Consider the following 20793-nt stretch of genomic DNA (forward strand, 5'->3'; position numbering starts at 1 on the left):
GAGGGAAGAGTTTCATATAAATAAGCAAGTCTTTCTGCCTTGCCTGTTCAGTCGTGCTGGGATATCACCTAAGAATAGTTGGGAGCTATAATGCAGATGCTGATATCTCAGCTGAGTAGGGCCCATAAAAGGTTTGTAACCAGACACCTACTATGCAAAGACTTCATGACTCAGAGGTCTAATATAGCCCCCAGGGAGGGGGACAGATCTTTCTGGGCTTCTCAAACCCCTCTTCACATTCAATTAGTCCATGGGTGAAACACATTTTGAAATAAAATGAAGTCCCATGCTAAAATCCCAAACATCTAAATTTCACTACTGATTTGTTAAACAACAAGATAGCCAATTAGTTTCTGCTTCAGAACACATTGCAAAGCAATACATAACACACTACAAACAAGTTCCTACTATATGTAGCAGGAAGGGCACCAAAGGAGTGCTTATCTTACATGAATCTGTTAAATGCAAATTATATACTACACTCACTTGGAACCAAAAAAAAGAGTCCTTGATTTCATTATTGGCTCATGGTACCATAACTTAAGCTTACTAAAGGGGCAACTACATTTTTTTCTCTTAGAATGCAGATATTATGAATGATTTCTAAGCAGCATATAATCCACATAGCAAAAGCGTAGTTTCATCTCATAGCTGTCATACTGTTCTCAATACAACTTGTCTAAAGACATGGAAATTAAGTGGAAGGCTAAGAACGTAATCAGTTAGCTGTGTCCTAAACTCACTCCATAACTTTTCATATATTCTCTTCATGCTAGGTGTTTCATACAACCTTTGTAACTCGTTTGGAATATCAAATACATTTCAGCTCTGGATTGAAAGTAACTAGAGAATCTGAAGGAAGGGGAACTTCTAAACTGTTGGCAGAACTAAGATAAATGAAAAGCTTCTGCTCTTAGGATAAAGCTGTAATCTTTAATACCACTTTTAAGTCATTAATTTCTGCAGGATCTCCAGAGGTTCTCTAGTACACTTTCCACAGCATCCCTGCTTTTACCCACATATTACAAAGAAATTCCCATTATGTTAAGTTGAAAAATAAGCAAAGGCTCTGCTCTAATAACTAACCAAGACCTATGCACTAGCTCATTTGAACACTGATAGTAAGTCTGCCCATGCACCATTCTTAATGTCACAGAAAACTGATGGCTGAACTGCAGAGAACAAACACTGTCATGGCCTCTCTCCATCTGTGAAGTAGATCAATAATTCTTGCAAAGCCACAAGGCAGTAAGTGCTTGTTTTATATGAATACTGGCAGAAAAGACAACTATACAAGGGAATAATTATCCTCCACAAAGATGGAAGGACAAACAACATAACCACATTTTCAAATCCCAAATTCAATTTACAACAACATGACAGGTGCAGTGGGTTTGAGTGAAAGTTGTACTCAGTCAGTAGAACTGGCCCAAACCAAAAATCAAAGAAAACAGGAAGACAGATTGAAAGAAAACAGGTTGATGTCATACAAATACCTATCTATGCACATATTTATAGCTTTTGTTTTTTTTAACATTATCAACATTCATTGTTTATCTCTGTATGAGCCATAAGCAGTGATACTTAGATGATGATTTTGAGGGGAGAAAGAAAATATACTTTCTGCACTCTGAACCACAGAACTTCCAGGCTTGACAATAAATCTAGTAAGCCTCAAGTCACGTGCAGGATTTCTTTTTTTAATGTTTAATTTTGAAAGTACACAGACACGCATGAAAGAAGTTCCAGTTGCATTATTCCTTCCTTTTTCCCAGGAGTTCACTGCATTTTTCTACTATCTTTTCTTAGCTCAATTACAAAGGTTTGGGTGAGTGCAACAAAAATGAGAGTAAGCCAAACATGGCAAGTCATTTCTTCACTAACAAAGAGAATACCACAAAAAAAAAAAAAAAAAAAAAAAAGGAGAGGTTACGTTTTTATGGATGATCAATTCATTCCTATACTTAAACATTCACTGGGAAAAAATTGCAAAAGCTACAGCAGAATTAAACTGCACAGACAGCAAGCTGAACAACTAGGCATTAAGAAGTAGAATTGCTGTTTAATCAAACACTACGTACTTCTATCCTACTTTCACATGCATAACATGCCACCCACTTATCAGTTTAGGACATCTAAAAGGGTCTCTGAGGCCCTTCAGGCTGGGTAGCATGCTATGAAACTGAAGTGATAATCTCATTAGGGGTACTGCCATTTGAATGACATGTTAAACTGAGGTTTAACTCCTTTTCTACTTCCTTGGTTTCTGCTTGCACCCACATGAATATTCAGTACAGCTTGGAACCTGTATGAAGAAAAAGTAGGAGACACACCAGTGTCCTGCCCACTTTGCCCTTCAACAAAACAGGATGAAGTCCTTTCATTTGCTCACACTATTGGGTGCCTCTTGGAGAGTGTAACAATCAGAAAGATCAGTGCAGTGGAGTGGTGATAGAGGAGGTGTAATACAAAGGGACTAGCACAATGAAGTGTGTTTCAAAGAAAAATGGCTCACCCATATTTGAAGAGCTAGGCTCACAGGGAAGAATTCCACAAGGGACGGATCTCCAACCGAGAGCCATCCCCAGTGGCAGTCAGCCCTTAAATGAGGTCTAAGAGAGGTGCAGCCAGGCTCCACCCCTTCCAGTCCCACAGCTGAATTGCCTTCACCTGTGCTTCCAGGGCTGACCAGGTCCTTTCCCCAGGTGCTCAATCAGTGCTTCAGGACATGACTCAATAGTTATTGTTCACAGAGGCAAAAAGATTCCATTATTTTCTTCATAAGCCTTTCTAGGTCCTCAGTCTCCTGTGTTTGTTTCCCCTCTGCATGCCTGTGCCTGATTCTGGACAGCTGCAAGCAGTGAAGCAGCTCATGCTGCAGACACAACTCCATTTGCTGGGAATGCTCTTAGAGCTGCTCCCGTTCTTCTCCTGACTCCTACCACGGGCAGCCTCTAGACCAGAAAGCCAGTGGCCTGCCTAGATTATTATTTCAGTCCTGATCTGTTTTCAGAGGTGATACAGACAAATGCGCTCGCTAAGTCAAATATCCAGAACAAACACAGGGAAATGGACTGGAGCAGCAGATGCACTGCCATCACAGCTATCAGCACAAGCCTCCACAAAACCTTCTGGGAAACTTGCAGATGAAATAAGCTGTATATGCATGGTAGACTATCCTCTTGTTTTCAGAACCTTGTGGTGTTTGGATTAGGTTTATTTGCTTTAGATAGCCACTTCTCAGACTGTTCCAAAATCACTTTTCATTTACTCAGTTGAGTTTTATTACTCTTGGGGTGCCTTCTTCCCTATGTTCTCCATCTAGGTGAAAAATCTATGACAAGCATAGATCCCTCCCTTAAAGAAGCTACATGGAGTCAAATGAGGGCACCAATGTGAGGAGTGACATTTAAAGAAAAAACATTCCAGAAACCAGGTGACATTTTTCTCTCCAGATACCAAAAGAAGGATTTGTTCAGAGCTCACCAAGTCCCCTCAGAGTTGTTCCCATATGACTGATAGGAACAGCTGTGAGGAAGCTGGATGGGTACCAGGCACCATAGGTCCCAATGCCAACAGGTTCCATGCACATAAAAGAGTGCTCCAGACTTCCACAAATACCTCAGAGCCCAAGCACAGCCATCCTTCCACAGCTACGTCAGAGCTCATACACAGGCGGAAACAATTCACATATGCTAGGAGACCATGTTGCATTACAGTGAACAGGCTTTCTGAAAACTACACCTGCATGCTTGGAAGTGCACAGACATCAAGTGAATGAAATAAAAACCTCTAGTGCGAAAGCTAAATTAAGATGGAAGGAAACAAGTCATGGAAATTCCAACTGTTCAAGTTGCTACCACTTTGTTAGGCTGGCCACATTACTCATTATGTATTTTAGCTCCCGTGGTAGAGTGCCCTAATAGAGCCTTCAATTACTACTACTGCAGCAACAAGTTTTTATCATTTATATCATCTATTTGTAACATTTCAGTAGCAGATGGTTAGAATGTTTATCTGACATCTGATTTGCAACAGCCTGTGTTGCTTGACAATAAGTCAGGTGTTGAAATAGGTCTGATATATGCAGTCCTAGTGTTGTCCAGTATTTTTGTGCTGACTGTAAAACTCATGGAATAATGAGAAAGCAATTGCTGAATTTGGGTTCTCATCTTCACTCCAACCCATCAAACATAGAAACACATATGTACTATATATTGTCTAATCAGTACAAAAGAAATAAAACCATTTAGCTTCACCTAATTCTGCTTTGTTGCTATCTTTCCCATACTGGTGTTTGTAGGTCCCAACAGTACATGCACTGAGTGAGCATATGCTATAAAGTAGTATTCCCAGGGAGGTGAGCTAGAGAAATACGATGATGGAGTATTATTCCCCTTCTCTGTAATATAATGCCATCAGAAATGCAGGTCAAACCACTTTGTTTGGCTGTATGCTGCAGCATATATCACCTTACAGACTCACCAGGTTCCCCACTTTCTCACTACCAGGTCGTTCACTGTAAATGCTTTCATTACTAGAGAAAAATCACTTTTTACACTATTTTTGGGTGTTAAGTAGCCTCCTTTTTCTATCCCAAAAGACTGGATATACGTCATAGCATAGCCAACCTTCACCTTCAGAAGACTCTAATAGTTTCAGTAACTATGTTAAACTGCAAACCACTCCTGTGGGAAGAGAGAAAGAGAAAGGAAAGAAGCAGTCACACCTTTCTTCAGTATTTGCAGAGACCCCATTTATAAAACGACTTAAGGGTACATTACAAACTTTTCACCTTCACACCATCTCAGCTATGGTTTTCAAGGGCATCCACTATAACATGTAGTACTTAACACCTCTGTGGCACCTACTTCACCAAGATAACAAGATTTTCTTGTTTGTTTCTGACTTGTTTTAAAGAGAAAGAACACCAAAATACCTGCTGTTTCAGCAAACATGACCACCTCTTTCCTGTGGCTGGACTCACAGTGCTTAGGTTACCAGCTTCAGACCGTGAAATGAGTCAACAGCAATCGGATTAACATGCAGAGCTCATTTTCTAAGAGAAGTATTTGAACCAGAAAGAAGGCTGCAAAATGCTTTGCTGTTATGTGCGTGTCATTCTCCTCTAACTCTGGGCTGTGTGCGTGTCACTGTCCTCTAACTCTGGGCTGGCACCAGGAATGCTCACAGCCACCCTGCGACTGCGCTCGTTTGTACCTTGCTGCAGGGGATTCTAAGCGACGGGAGAAAAAGAAACAAAAAAGCCACTTAAAAAAAAAAACAAAAAACAAAACAGCAGATGCACAGGGAAAAAAAGGGTGAAAGGGGCTACGTGCAGATCGCTGACAGCTCCAGAGGGCAGGGACAGAGCTGACACTGATGTCACAGGACTTGCACGGCGCTGGCTGGCCTCCAGAGAGCCCGGGGCTTGGCACGGCACAGCGAACGCTCCACAAGGCTTCGACGACAGCTCCTGTACCGCTACTCCCGCCTGCACAGATACCTCACGAGTCGCCGCACAGCTGAGGCACGATGCGCCTGCAAAAGCGCACAGTGCCGCGAGGTTTAACCTTAAACTGTTCTCACCCCTAGAGTTAGACTCACCCACCCGCGTCTGTATCCCCACACAGCCTCCAGCGGGAAACACTTCCCCCTACAGCAGCTCTCCGCACAAACGGAGCTGTAGCAGAGCCGCTCGTGCTCCTCTTAGGGCGCCGGCGTCCCACAGCGGCGCGGCGCGACCCACCTGTGCCAGCCTCGGTGCTGCGAGCAGCACACCCGCTAACTCCGTGCGCTACGGAGCCGCCTCAGCGGCCCGCGGACGCTCCCGCTGCACCAGGAGGCAGCCCGAGGGCAGCCCTGCACCGCCCCTGAGGGGAAGGAGCGCTGTCGCCCAGGTGGGGCCTTAAAGCGGCCGCCGCAGCGCGTGGCTAGGGGATGGGGGACGTGGGCAGCGAGGGAGGCAGCCGCTGAGGAGTGCCCGACAAGCGTTCCTTTCTGCGCCCCAAAGATTTTAAATCCCAGTTTTTGAACTGAGATCGTCCCTCGGCTTTAGTGGCAGAGCAGCGAAGTGACACAAAGCCGTGTCGGGCCCCGGGGAGACAGTTACAAGGCACACACCCAGGTGCCCTCAGGGATGAGACGGCGGCCGGGAGGTGGGGAGCGTTCGGAGGGACACGGAACGTTCCGGAAGGCGGCAGCCCTGTTGGAAGGGGCGCTGTGGCGGCGGGGAGCCCGCGGCCCTCACCCGACAGGAGTCTGTCACGGAACGCCCCGGCCCCACGCGCCCGGCCTCGCGCTCTCTTTCAGCACCAGGGACAGGCGCTGCGCCCCGCCGGCCGGGCAGCGAGGGGAGTGTGGTGTGTGAGGCGGCGTGCTGATGGGGTAATTTTTTCTATCTCAGGTTAAGGAGGCGAAATCATCCTCATAACTTTTTTTTTAATTTATTTTTGGTCTCAACTATGATCTTCACGATGGTTACTCCAGAAAGAAGAATCACAGAATCATAGAATGGCTTGGGTTGAAAAGGGCCACCATGATCATCTAGTTTGAACCCCCTGCTGTATGCAGGGTCGCCAACCACCATACCAGGCTGCCCAAAGTCACACCACAGCTTTGTGCAGTGTTATGACTAATTTGCAGCAGGGGGAACGGGCTTATGCTAACAGCAGTTTGGTCAGTTTGTCTTCTAACAAAGAAGGCCATTTGTAAAGTGATTTTGAGATGGCTGTTTGTGACTGCTGTTGTCTCGAGCCATGGATAAACTGCAGTACTTTATTTATTGGATTGCTTGCTGTTGCACAGCTAGCAAGTCTAGTTACCATCATCCGCTAGATTATCTGTGGGACAGCAATGAAATTGTATGGTAAAATGTAAGTTTTACTCAAATCAATTTTTTCAAACTTTGTGTGTGTTTGACTAAGCACAGTAATGTGTAGTGGAAATGCTAAGTTAAGGCCTGAAGCAGTGATGGAGCACCTGGCAGGAAGGCAGGGCCAATCCAGGGGAGCTCAGGTGCACGCAATACTGCTGAGTGACCAGAAGGGGTGGAGCCAGGATCCACCCCTTACAGACCTCATTTAAGGGCTGGCAAGGGGGACGGTGCGTTGTTAGAGATTCCTATATATCTAAGGTCTTCTAAGAGTAAGCAGTTTTTTTCCTTGTACATTTTGTGCCTCGAGCTATTGTATTTGAGTGAATGTTTAGTTACTATGGTCTAGGATGTTATTGTCATTTCAATTACATTTCTGTGATGCTAACCAGTTTAGGTGCTGATGCTTTTGCACCTCACAATTTATCTGCATAGCGGATATTTTCAGGTGAAACTGTGCACTGAGGAGGTTTTCAATTAAGATACCATTTCACAGAATCAGAGTTGTTTGAGTTGGAAGTAACCCTTAAAGGTCACTTAGTTCATCCCTCCTGCAATGAACAGGGGATCATAATGTTAGTATAGTACAGCAAAAGGCTAGTATCTTTTTTCTCCTAAGAGGCATTTAAACCTGAAGAGCTTTTTCATTTTTTCAGCTCTGAGTAATGCATCATCTGAGTTCTTTTCTGAGTTGCATCAGAAGCCTCCATCTTGTGCATGTTAATAGTATTGCATTAAAGGCATGTGATCTCCTTTAGGAAGATTAGATGGAATAAACAAGGGCAGAACCTGATTTGACTTTCTGTGGTGTGTAATGAGGCACTCCCGTATGTCCTGTACTAATTTCATTATATGTTATATGCATTTAAAACAGTGTATATAACCTCAGTGCCATGTTTAAGAAGTAAGAATTGTGACTGTCAGAGATTTCATGCAGTGGGCCTGTGTTAATGAATTAAAGTGTGAAAATGTATGCTCAGTTATGCTTGGAGTTAGTCTTCACAGTACTAAATTCCTTATCAGGTTTCTTCCTAGAAGTCCTCTTTAAACAATAGAAGCTGCAAAATAGCAAGCAGATTTTCTGCAGATGAATGAATTTCATTAAGTAGCATAAATAGTGGCTTGAGTTGGAAAACACTTTCCATGTAGAGAGAAATTATCCTTATATGATGATTGAGAAAGTGGTTATCATTTAGATTATTCTGTTCTATGTGAGATAAAAAGAGTTGTGAAGACTAAGAGCATATATTTTAACCTCTGCCACACTTCAGCAATCTGAATTTCTACTCCCTAGAGCATGTTAGCTACAAATTGTCCTTTCACCCTGTTCTGACAAATAGCTGATCAGTTCTGCTTCAGTGTTTTTGTTTGAACCAGAGGGGATCTACTGGCTTGTTTGTTGCTCATTACATCAAATTAAGACCAGGGAATTTCAAAGTACAGGAATTCTGTCTGCACAGCACAAACATAAAAACCAGTTCCCAACAAATTTAAGAAAGAATTGGTTGTACTTAAGAGCCAGCTGAGTCTGGTCTTCAGGAAGGACAGAATCTCCTGTGCTGCACCTTCAGGATCGCCATTAGAAAACCAAAGAATGTGATGGCAGGCCCTCCTGTGCAGCGAATCCTATTTGGTTTCTTGAAAGTGGCTTACTGGTAGGTTTAGCTGTACCGTTTTCTCTGATGCTCTCTTGGTGTGATTGCTTTTGAGCCATGAGTTTGAGCCTGTGTAATTCCCTTTCCTGGGAAATTCTGATAGTTCTGCTGAGGGTTAGCTCTGGGTAAAGTGGCTCTCCCTTTGTAGCTTTAACCTTGTAAGATAGGTCAATTTTCACCATTATCAGCCATTCACCACTTTTGCAAAGCTCCTAATGTTACTAACACGCAAGAGCAAACAACAAAACAATCAAAACTCCAGCTGTTACATAGAGTTCAATGAAACATTCTTAATTGCAACCCATCATTAATTAAAATGTTGTCTTTTTTTCCAGTTTAGCTTAAAAATAATTTAAAAGGCTGTCTATATGGTAAACTTCCTGGACAATTCCTGTATTTACCTGAGCCATATTATTAGTATAACATTCCCAGAACAGGGTCAAAGCAGTGTTATGGCAGTGGATAATCCAATGGGGACTACTGGTTGGATGGACTCCAGCAAAAAAGCTTAACTCCTTATGTGGGCTGTTTTCCTGCTTGGGGAAAACACCTGGCTCAAAACGTCAGTGTTGTCTACACAATATCTACAAAGATTGTGGACATCTTTTAGATAAAAAAAGCTTAAATTCTTTTTCCATTTGCTCTGTTTACAGTCAGTTTATCAAGTAGACTTTGTGTTCTTCATTCCAGCTCACTATTCAACTGTAAATATTAAGTTATAAATGCATGCTATCTGCATGAGGGGGAAGGCATCGTGAATCTCCTCCCACCTGTTTCACTCATTATTTCTCTGCAGTTTTCAGTTGGAGGCTGAGTAATCCATCATTGCATCTTTTTTAGCACAGCCATTGCTAGCTCTCTAAGTATGGAAAAAAGTAATGGTTTAAACCTTTGTGCAAAACCTTGCTTTGCAGTACTTCAAGTGCAAATACTGTGCCTATTTATGGATAAACTCGAGTTCCTTGGTAACCTGATTTGCCAAGGTCACAGAGGGACTCAATGCCATACTCTTGCTCAGAGATTACTGCGAATTAGTGGTAGTTGAGTATCAACTTGTTCAGCTTGATTACTTGGTGCTTTGATTCGATGATTTGTTCAGTTGATCCTGATGATTTCTTGAAATGATTCTGATCTCTGAAGACAGGGTACACTTAGCTGAGGAAACCAAACCAGCTGACTTTTGTAAATATTGATTTAACTTAAGCACCACTTTTCCTTCAGAACTAAATAATTGTGAAAATGTTGACATACACATAATAAAAGCTTTAAAAATAATTCTTTTAAAACAGCTCTGTTACCTCTTGATTATCAAAATGAAGACCTACTCATCTACTCTAATGAACGTTTTGTTCTGTCATAGGTATGTTTACTGTCTCAGTGCAGTGTGTGATAAGGAATAGTGTATGGTAACTGTTGAATCATGGCCTGAATCACTGATTGAGCATCTGGAGAAAGGACCCAGTCAGCCCTGGGAGCACAGATGAAAGCAATTCAGCTGTGGGACTGGAAGGGGTGGAGCCTGGCTGCACCTCTCTTAGACCTCATTTAAGGGCTGACTGCCACGGGGGAAGGATCTCTGGTTGGAGATCCCACTGTTGTGGAGTGAACTTACATCTTTGGAGATGGGTGAGCATTCCTTTCCTGTTTATCTTTTTGCCATTCCACTCCTGTGTTGCCTTTCCACTGTGCTAATTTTTTGTCTGTAACAAACAGAATGACCAACACTTCACGAAAATTTTTCATCTAGCTGTAAACAGAACAGTTAAACTTGCTAAGCAGCTTTCCTTATAGTTCTGTACAAATAATTGTTTGGCTACTTGGGAGTTGTGGATAAAGATGATAATTTGAAAATAATCTTGGCAGCTGCTGGAGAATGACTGCAGGTAGATGGCCATGCCAAATGGTAGTATCCCAGTGCCTCACTTTTCAGGCATCAGGTTAAACAGTAGTGCCTCAAGAGGTAATCCAGAGTAAGTTACTAATGGAATAGTATGTATGTTAAAAGGGTAGTAAGACAACTAGTTTTAAACCTAAACATGGCAGTTTTCATTTAATATGAGACCTGCTCCTAAAGTAATTCCGCTTATTATGCTGGCCCGCAGCATCAGAGGTGGATGTTGGTGATAGGGCAGTAATGATGGAACCTTTCCATCAATATTAACTTGTGTTTTGTTGTTGTGAGGCAGATGGGCAATCTGACAAAATGATATCTCACATGGAAATACATATGAAGCCAAGGGGTGTTACTGAATTCCCCCAAGTGGGAAAAATGAACCCAGTGATAATCATTGATACTTTTTGAATGTTTATGGAGACCAAACTGCGGATATGAGCACAATTACACAATGTGAAGGACAAGCTATGTTCTGGGCAGATTTTTACAAGCACGGCATGCAGGCTCTTGATCATCGCTGCCCAAAGTACATATCTAATGGTGGCGACTATGTTGGGAAATCATGTTTTGTAGCTGTGAACTTGCTCTATCTGATAGTTATTGTGCTTTTTTGTATATTTTTGTATTGTCTATTGTTGTTCCTGTGGAAATGAATGAGGGATTACTTTCAGAGCAAACTATATGTTTGTTAACAGTCTCAATTTTTTATTTGCACATTTTTCCATCCTTTTCTTAGTGTTTTCAGCTGTACTGGCAGTAAGGGAGGAACTGAGCTCCAAGCAATTAGGGCTAACATGTCTAAATACTGTGAATGTTGATTCCTATGGACTTAGAATTACTTTGGTTCCCAAATTCTGTGTTGCCTGTCTTAACTATTCTTGTATTTTCTCCTCTTTTCCAAATACATCTGTGGCATAGGTTATACTAGCAGTGGCTGTTAACTCCTGTGGCTTGAACTTGTAGTGTATGTAAGAGTTTGATTTCCTATAGCAAGAACCACCTGGTCCTCAGGTGTCTAAGGACCAAAGGATTTAATGCATTCTTCAGTTTTTCAGATTTGAGGTAGATCTACCCACACAATCTGTGGGATGGCCAAGAGATGTTGAAATATCTTTGGAAGAGTTAGGCTTATGGCTAGATTAGAATGGCAGGGTAAGGGAGCATGCTAGTTGCCACAATCTCATGTGACCCTTAATGAATGTGTTGCATACTGGTTTTTAAGTAGTAAAAACAAATCAAACTAATTTGGAATGGTTTAAAAGAGCAGCCATTAAGTTTTCAAATAAAGGCAATTCAAAATTTAAATTACTGTGAACTTGCTTGAATGCCCATTTTTCAGTTTCTAGCGCAGAACAAATATTCCAATGAAATGCGTGATCAGTGATGAGGGATTTTTGTAAACTGAGGTTAATTAAAATATTAACAGACAAATTATACTCAATTTCAAGGGAATCTGGTAGAACCAAGCCACTAGTTCTTGAGGAGGAAGACAGGGTAAAGACAGGTGCTTATGAGTCTTCCATATGTTGAAGGGGAAGCATGGTGTTCTCTTGTCTTCTGAAATCAACCAATATACTGAGTGCAGTTTGCTCAAACTCTGCAAAAGCTGAGGTTATTGTGGTCGTACTTAACCTGGGACTTCCAAAGTGTTTCAGTTGCTGAAGTTCCATCAAGTATCCCTTGAACGAACAGGATCCTTTTTTGGGTTAGTATCCAGTCCTGTGAGATCTAGAACCTTTTGTTGTCCTTTTTAACAATCACTTTATTTTGATGTGGTGCTGATAGGTATCCTGAGTTGCTTCCTTTTTGTCTTCCTTTCACTTTAGCTGTCTTCTGAAGTGACAGTTTGATATTAAAAAAAAAAAAAAAAGAATTAAAATGGGTGAGATTTATTGAAAATAAATGAATAAAATAAATGAACAAAATACTGCTATTTGTGGAAAATCTTCAGCAAGTGGGAAACAAAACACCAAGACACAAAAAGGTCAGTAGGGGATGCTGCTTTATTGCCATAGGGTTTTGTACTTTCCTTTGTTTTAATATTATTTGGCAAATCTAGCGGTGATTTGAGATCCCTGTAAATTGCTTAAACTTGGCTGATTTTGTTCTTAGACAATCATCTTTAAAAAGTTGATTTAAAAAATTACTTTTCTCTGAAACCCAGTTTCCATCAGGATCCATATCATGTGACTCAGTTATTTTACTGATGTTAATCTGTTCTTACCCATATGGCTTTGCTGGTTAGACCGTGTGCCTCTGGCTGTCTCTTCATAAAAGAAATGAACTGATCTTATCTAAACCCCAAATCCTGTATTTCCTAGATGTAACTTCCAATAATATTGACTAGTCAGCTGTGTTGTTTTGGAAACTCTTGCCGTAATTTCATTTTTTAAAATCTGAAGCTCAGGCAGCTCAAACTATTGCTGTGTTCATGACCTGATCTACTAAGCAATTGCTTTTGTGCTGTGACCCGTTAACAATGGAGCATGTTCAGCTGTGATGGGGATTCTTTCCATTTCAGGAGGCAGCATAATGAAAGGAAGCTGCCAGATACAACTCTCTAAACCATGCTATGGCTTCTTTTGTCCCTTCTCTGGTATCATTATGGTCTGAGTTCTGCACTAGAGAAAAGTCAAAGAGGTTTGAGTCTGGGGGGAAAAAAAGGTGGGGAGGAATCTGACAAAAGATGGTAACTGTTGTATTCCTTTGCTGAGTAGTCTACAACAGGAAAGAGAAGGAGCATGTTTTGCAAAAGGCTATTATATTTCACAGTATTTCATCTTCTTGTCATTTTTAACAATCACTTTATTTTGATGTGGTGCTGATGGGTATCCTAAGTTGGTTCCTTTTTGTCTCCCTTTCATTTTAGCTGACTTCTGAAGTGACAGTTTGATATTAAAAAATAAAAAAATAAAAAAAATTAAAATGGGTGAGATTTATTGAAAATAAGTTTTATGGAATGTTTGGGTTTTTATTCCTTCAGAGAAGACAAAAATGTTCCTTGCAGTGTGCAAAGTGAACAGCTTTTATTTCTAAAACTACATGAAAGTTAACTTCTCATCTGATGGATAATAAGTGAACATAAAGATCCAGGGACCCGAAAGATTGGTGTTTGTTTGCTTGTTTGTTTTTCAGATGGGGTATGATTTTCAGAAATCATCTGTGTTGTAATTGTTTCTTGCCACTGAGTTGCCTGATACTACTGCCTCAACCTTGCCTTTCATATGGTTAAGATTCTTCTTACTTCACTGAATAGCAGCAAAAAGTGAGCTTTAATTTGGGTATCTGGAAAACAGTCTTTCAAATAAGATTTATCAGTGCCTCAAGAGTTCTGACCTGTGCTTCTGTTACTCAAACTTCAGCTGAGGACAGAAGGATCAAAATAAATCATTTTAAAATAAAACCTGATGGATTATTACATTTCATCTTTTTACATGCAGAGATGGAGGTATACATAATTCCTTTAAAAGCCAAGGGAGGGTTGTATTTAATGCTATATTTAGCACCTAAAGGCATTGGAATTGCTTGAAAATTGTTACAAGAAAAGTGAACTAGTGAGAACTAGAGGTTGTTGACACTTCTGGGAGGCAAGACTCTGGAGAGGCTTGAAGGCTGTACTGCTCCAGGATTGCCACTGAGGCGAGTAGCAAGGATGCTCGATCTGAGAACCTGCCTGTTAGAAGTGAGCTGAGATCTGGGCTTGCAGGAACTCCAGAGTTCAGGGTTATGAAGAAATGAGAATCCATTTTGTGCCAGGCCCTTGGAAAGAGTTCTGGCCCTTTGGAGTAGGTAGCAGGATGATTGGTTGCTCTGTGCTGACACTGGGGAGAATGAGAAGAATATCTAGGAGATGAAGATTGAGTTGAGTAGGTTCTGCCTTCTGCACAAGTGTGTGAAGATGAGCAGTGGCCCTGGGAAAGAAATTCTTTACTTAGATGTGAAACTTTGAAGTAAAAAGGAGAATTATTTTGGCTTGTTTTATATGTGTTCTTGTTTTTCCTCATGTCACATAATGTTTTGTACAAAGTTTCAGTAATCTATTTTTTGGTTACTCCCCATTAGTGTTTACAACTGTGACTGGTCTAAAGTGCATTAGTAATACTAAAAGTCAGATGTAGAACTGATGCCCTCAAAATCACAACCCAGCATTGGGCTTGTGTTAGAAAGTACAGAGGTCTATGGTGACAACCACGTTCTCCAGCCATGGGAGATGCTATTCTAAATTTATCTGAATATAATCTTTTTGTTTCCTTCGTTGCTTCTTTTTATGGCTGAACATTACTGTGTTTTTGCACTAGGAATTCAAACTTTGAGTTGCCCTATTTTAAGTCTTTTGACATGAATTGGGCTCTTCTGTGAATGAAAGTAGAAGTTGGTCTTGAAAAGGATAGTGTATGTCTGGGCATGGCAGAAACAACTATTTGATGTTCAGAGCAAGCTGTGCTATACAGTTTCTTAGGACTTCTTTCTGATTAATATACAGGGATAATTGTGAAAATTAATTTGGTGTTTCTAGTGCTTCATCCTGTTAATGCTACCCTTGTGTTCTGGATGACTCTGGTCAATGACTCCCTTCTTTTATTGGCAATTTTTGTCTCATTAATAGAGCAGAAACCTTACCTATAAGGTCTCAACCCTCTTTCAAGGATTGCCCACTTAAAATAATTCCCAGTAAATCAAATGCTTATGCTCCTAGGTTTACTTCAATGTCCTCTTCACAAGTAGATTTTCTTTTTAATTATGTACAGTAGAGCAAAAATTGATGGTTATTTGTAATATACAGTGATTTTTAATATACAACTTCCTCAAGGAAATACAGTTTGTGGGTTCTTCAAAGAATGTACATGATTACACAACATAGATTTGTGTAAACTATGTTTTACCACTAGAATGCTCAATTTTACTTTTATAGCAAAGTAAAATATACCCACATGTGATGTAGTCAGCCTGGTGAGCATCTCTATAAATTATTTGTTGAGTAACTTCTGTTGTGGCAAATGAATTGTTGAGGAAAATGAATTTTTTGCAAGTATATGGTGAAAGAGGAACTGCAAACAGTTGAAAAAAAGTTGTATTTCCAGATGTGAAGCTTGAAGCAAGCTATGAAAATGGAGAGCAGCCTTATGAAGAGGATATTGTCCCTTGTTTAAAGTTAGCGATGCTGATACACAAAAACTAGTGATTTGCCCAAGGTCACCCAGATGATGGGAAAACCACAGAAACAGGATTTTGAACTTCTGATTCCAGCTCCTCTATGTGGTTGTGTGAATGTCCTTTTTCCTCTTTGTGAGCGTTTCTTATACCCAAGTGCTTAGTAGCCTTGAGAGGAACACAGTTTGCAGATAGCTTAGCCATCAGTTTTTACCTTGGCTTTGTAGAAAAACTTGTACTTAGGAAATTTATTAATATACAGTTGCATGGAGTTGGCAGTAAATACTAAACTGGAAAAACATTGGCAGTATGTTTGGTCACTACTAGAAGTCACTGAATGTTATCAACTTGTTCGGTTGTGTATCTTAAGGTGCTATGTAAATGTTTATGTGTAGGATATCTTTAGGCATCTGACAAAAATGTGATATAAATGGATTATATCAATCCAAAGGGTGAACTTGTGCAAGTGTAGTACCTTTTTATAGTACTGGAGCTTTTAAAGGATGTGCTTCTACTTTAGATCCATGGTCACTTTTTTGTGTAAACCTTCAGGCTCGTTTTGTGGAAGAGCGAGGGTTTTCTGTTTAATTTTTCCATTCAGTAGAAAATGTACAGTTACTGCAAGCATGCCTGTAAATGTTCTACAGCCTATTCAGGAAACATCCTGTATGTGACTTTGCATAGGAGCACTTGTTCTATCCAAAGATATGGTCTCAGATTTTTGTCTGTTCCTGAACTATTGTCTTATATATACGTGGAAGTTACAGAGAAAACTAAGTGTTGAGGGAAATGAATAACAGCTTTGTTCTTGCTTTGTGGATAAAGCCTGCTTTGCAAAAATTCCCTTAAGCAACTTTTTACATACGTGTCAAGTTCATGTTCTTAGTAGCTAAATCTAATTATTTCTGACAAAGTGAAATGTTCAAGTTGGATGGTGATACTGAGAGCAGATCCTCTGTGGAGGGAGAGAAAAACAGAAGGAGGTAACTGTCTCGAGGAACTGTAATATAAGAGAACTACATATGACTCCATAAATACAAACAGGAAATGATGGTGGAATAAGAGTTATATCATGAGGTTTCTTTTAGCTCAAGTTGTGTTGGATTGCTTGCTGAGACAGTTTAACCTGAGCTGCTGCTCACTTGTTCTTTGCAGCATATCTGAGACACTTGATTTAAGCCTGGTAAAATTAACAGGAGTGTTTCCATTAATTCTACTAATTACTGAGCTTATAGCTACCATCAGAAGATCTAATTTGGCCTTTTTTTCCAGTGAAATTCTGTGCTTTATGTCTGAGTATTTATTCTAGTAGTCCAAATGAGGGTGGATCTTAAAAACGTTCTCCTTGGCAAGTGTTGGTTACAGCTCTCCTGAGAGGAGTCCAAAATATTTTTGGTGCTGAATCTGAAGTAGTACTGCTGTTTTTGCAAGTTTAGTAATTGAAGAGTAAGGAAAAAGCTTGTCATCCAGAGGAATGAATCCCCTTCTGTTTTTCCCAGCCACTGATCCTATTTTTTAACCTCAGGTGAATCCTAATCTTGAGAGCCCTTTCCATTGCCAAAAAATGCTTGTACTTAATATGCCAGCCAAACACTGAGACCACATTTGTGGTTGAACATCACAAGATCCTGATATCCCCATGCACGGTGAGGTGATATCAGTGTTTGGAAAATGTGCTAGCATTTTCCTATGCTGACATATCTCTTGCACCATTTGCTTTACTCTGTGAGCCAGGTACATAGAATTCCTGTTTCATGTCTCTAGCAGAGCTCTGCTGCTGACAGGGTTGCTGCAACGAAGCTATTACTTTTCTAACAAAAATTTTGTACTCTGTATTAGACTGATTAGGCTAGATTTGCTTTTGAGACAATGTACTGAGTTTATTAGGTTTACACTGATCATCTCCTGGTTTCTCTGTCCTTGTAAGTTATGTCAGAGCTCATCATTGTCAAGATTTAGGAATTGACCTATTTGCAAGTTTGAAAATGAGCATTTAGGTTTTTAATTAGATAGGAGATGAGGAAGGCATCATAACCTTTTTTTGTTCAACGTAAAATGTTTAGTGCATGGGGCTGTGGTCCTTGTCTGAGGTTGCTAGGTGTGGCCAGTACTTGTAATTTCTTTGTTTTAAGATTGCTTTTATATAGAGCTATTTATAACATCGGATTCTTCACATTCCTATGACGTTGACAACTGCAAGGCTATAAGAACAAGTATTTGAACTGAGATACCTGTTGCTCAGCCACTGAAATAACGAACTGATACTGACATTGCTTTGCAGAAAAAGGACCTCTCATTAGAGTACTGTGTAAATAGTTGTTACAGGAACAGAGACATACAGCTGCTCTGTCTGGGTTACTGAGATGCGATTCTTTCCCTGAGGGATCAGAGTAGGATGCGGGCTACGCTACAGCTTTCCCTGGAATGTCCCATGTAAAAACATGGCACCAGTCATAATAAGAAAAACGGGCATGCCTGTGCAATTTATCCTTGTTATGTGCCTTTTTTTGGATGTCAGGCATGCTGTTGGTTTTTCACAGGACTTGAAGAAAAATACTCTGTGCTACCAGTGCAGGGAGAGAAATTTCCTTTTCTCTGTTATAATAATTTGAGTAAAGCTGTCTACAGCTCTGAGGCTCTTTGATAGCAGTCTGTGTCTGCCTTACATGAGAATGTGTGAACATTTATTTAGTGCCGTGTGATGTCCCTTTCTAGTCCAGTGCTGGATGAAAAGTGGATTCCCAGAAGTACATTAACTGAGCCTATAACCTGCAAAACATATTATCAAGAATCTTAGTTCATATGTGAAAGCTGGAAAGATCAGCTGCTTGCCATTGCCTTTTTAGGTGCTGCTTCAGACTTGTCTTGGAACAGGCTTTTATTACACTGGTTCTTGGCATCTTCTTTATAGGACCACAGCAATTTTGCCAAATTACTTGGAAGGCCAAATATTTCTACTTGTGACCCAAGTCTGAATTTGAGCTTGAGCCCATTGTGGTACAGAGCCCGTGAACTCACAGCACTGCTTGCTATTCCCTTTGCCAGCAGTCTACTCTGTGAACAGCTGCTGGAGCATGAAAGGCCAAAGGGAAGTGCCTCAGTTTTGCCCTAGTCCTTTCACACCACCACGTCACTGGAATATGCCCAAGTGCATGGTGAAGGCAAGTAGTCTCGCTAGTGCAGAACAGCCTGTACAGTTGACTTTAACTGAAACATGAATCACCTCAGTCCTGAATTATTTTAATCTGATCAGTCATCTCTGTTAAGGGGTGTAAAGAGACAGCAAAGCAGAGAGAATGGCTGCCAAATAGAGGATGCAGGACACAAATAAAGCTGCTAAAGTGAGATGAAATAAGAACTAATAATGATTTATTCCAAATGCCACTGGGGTTACCATGTCAATGACTTTAGTGAGAGATTTAGGTGTAATGAGTTTTGTGGGCTTTTTCACGAATGATTTTGGTAGTGTCAGTAGAAGTGAAGGGAAGGTGAAGTTGTTAGTTACATAGGGAATACACGCGAGTTTTCAAGTGCTCCTAAACAAATTCTCCCTAATTAATATATGCTTTTCAAGCCTCTTGTAAGTAGACAAGCACTAACAGCTGCAGTTCTTTTTATAGACACAAACTAATCTCTAGTACATGTTAGAGCTGAAGGATAGAGAGAACAACATGCTGTGGATTCATAGGGCTTTTCTAGCCATCAATGTATTCTTTTAATACTCTCTAAAAGTAGAAGAGAATGCAGAAGAACAGAGTATAGTCTTCAAGAATATTAATTCTGAACGAAATTGTAACAGGAGTGAAAAGGCTAGCTCTTAATGGCAAGTTGTACACAAATGCATCTTATTAGCACAAGAAAAAAGCACATGTAAGCTTTGACCTATTTTCTTAATGTGTTCAGCCTTTTGCAGTCTGTATGAAATAGGCAACCTTTGCTAGCATTTCTTCCCTACTGTCACCTGCTTTCCTGGCAAAAGATGGGGACAGTTATATGCTTCATGTTTTCTTATTTTGTAAGCCAAAACAGTAAGTAAGAATGTAATTGCTCAGGCTTCATGAACATCTTTGAACAGGTTTCCTGTTTGAAGATATGTTTTTGCCCTTCTTTTTCCTTATTGCTAGCATGTGTGTTGTCAGTTTAACATTGTTTTCTGCATGGAAACAATATCCAGTTGTGGTAGGTGAAGGGAGAAACTGTACTACTCTCTTTTTTTTTCATTTCTAATGCCTATGATTTTATTTATGCAGAAACACCCAAAACTTTCAGTGTTTTCTTTTGGTTGTTTCTTACCTGTCTGAAATAGCCACTTGTTTGAGATCTGATGTTCAGCTGCCTCAAAAGTCATTATCACCTCCATTTTTAATTGAATTCAAAGTAAGTTTCAAATATTTGGTTGTAATCAATGACCCATGTCTTCTGGAACTGACTGATCTTTTTTGCCTTCAAAGGAATAAGCTGGTTATATTTGTATAATCTGATGGCCTTCTCTGATATGACATCAGAACCAATTTACTTAGAACAAAATGGCTTGGGTGGTTTCCTCTATTCCTGCAACCAAAGGGAGAGCTACTTAGGCACCTGTTGTTAAGAACTGCTTCAGTAGCTCTATTTATTCTATGCTTTTAGACTTAAAAGGGACATATCCCCACTGTGGACTGACTACACCTTATCATTCTTGCGGTGTAAACTTCTTCAGATTGTAAATTAATTCTATCTACTTATTTTTTTTATTCCAGAAGGAGCACCAGGGAAAAGCAGATTACTTTTTCATCCTCTAGAGTCTCAGAAATAAAAAAAACAAGTGTCTGAGACTTCAAATTAGTGTTCAAATGCATTACCTTTTGTATAACCAAGATGTTATAATTGCAATATAATCAAAAGAGTAAGGCAAACAAGGATCACAAAAGAGAATAAGTAGAAGAGCTTACCCTTGGGTTGAGCTCACTAGAAGATATCAAAGAGGAGGATCTCCAGAAGAGATCCTTCCCCTCTGGTAGCCAGCTCTTAAATAGGTCCAGGAGGGGTGGAGCCTGGCTCCACCCCTTCCGGTAGCACAGGTGAATTGCCTTCACCTGTGCTCCTCTGGCTGACTCATGGCTCACCTCAGGTGATTAATCAGAGGTTCAGGCCGTGACTCAGCAGTTCCCATACACTCCACCCCTTCACGGCGTGAACCAATGATCAGGTTAACAAAAGGGTAAGCTTTCCCTAATACA

General features: G+C 40.5%; 1 protein-coding gene across 4 annotated transcripts in view; it reads right to left on the reverse strand.

Moving 5' to 3' along the window:
• The window catches only part of LDB3 (LIM domain binding 3), a 122005-nt gene extending 116153 nt beyond the window's left edge, over nt 1–5852 (reverse strand). For 3 of the 4 annotated variants that reach the window (XM_042862728.1, XM_042862725.1, XM_042862729.1), the window contains exon 1: nt 44–131. The gene's annotated coding sequence lies outside the window, so the exon portion shown is untranslated. Of the gene's footprint in view, nt 1–43; nt 132–5749 lie in introns of those variants that run through there. The other variant, XM_042862727.1, reaches the window with a different exon arrangement.
• Nucleotides 5853–20793: the final 14941 nt, after the last annotated feature.

Source organism: Lagopus leucura, unplaced genomic scaffold (assembly GCF_019238085.1).
Source record: "Lagopus leucura isolate 7727_CA_CO unplaced genomic scaffold, USGS_WTPT01 Super-Scaffold_739, whole genome shotgun sequence".
Lineage (NCBI taxonomy): Eukaryota > Metazoa > Chordata > Aves > Galliformes > Phasianidae > Lagopus > Lagopus leucura.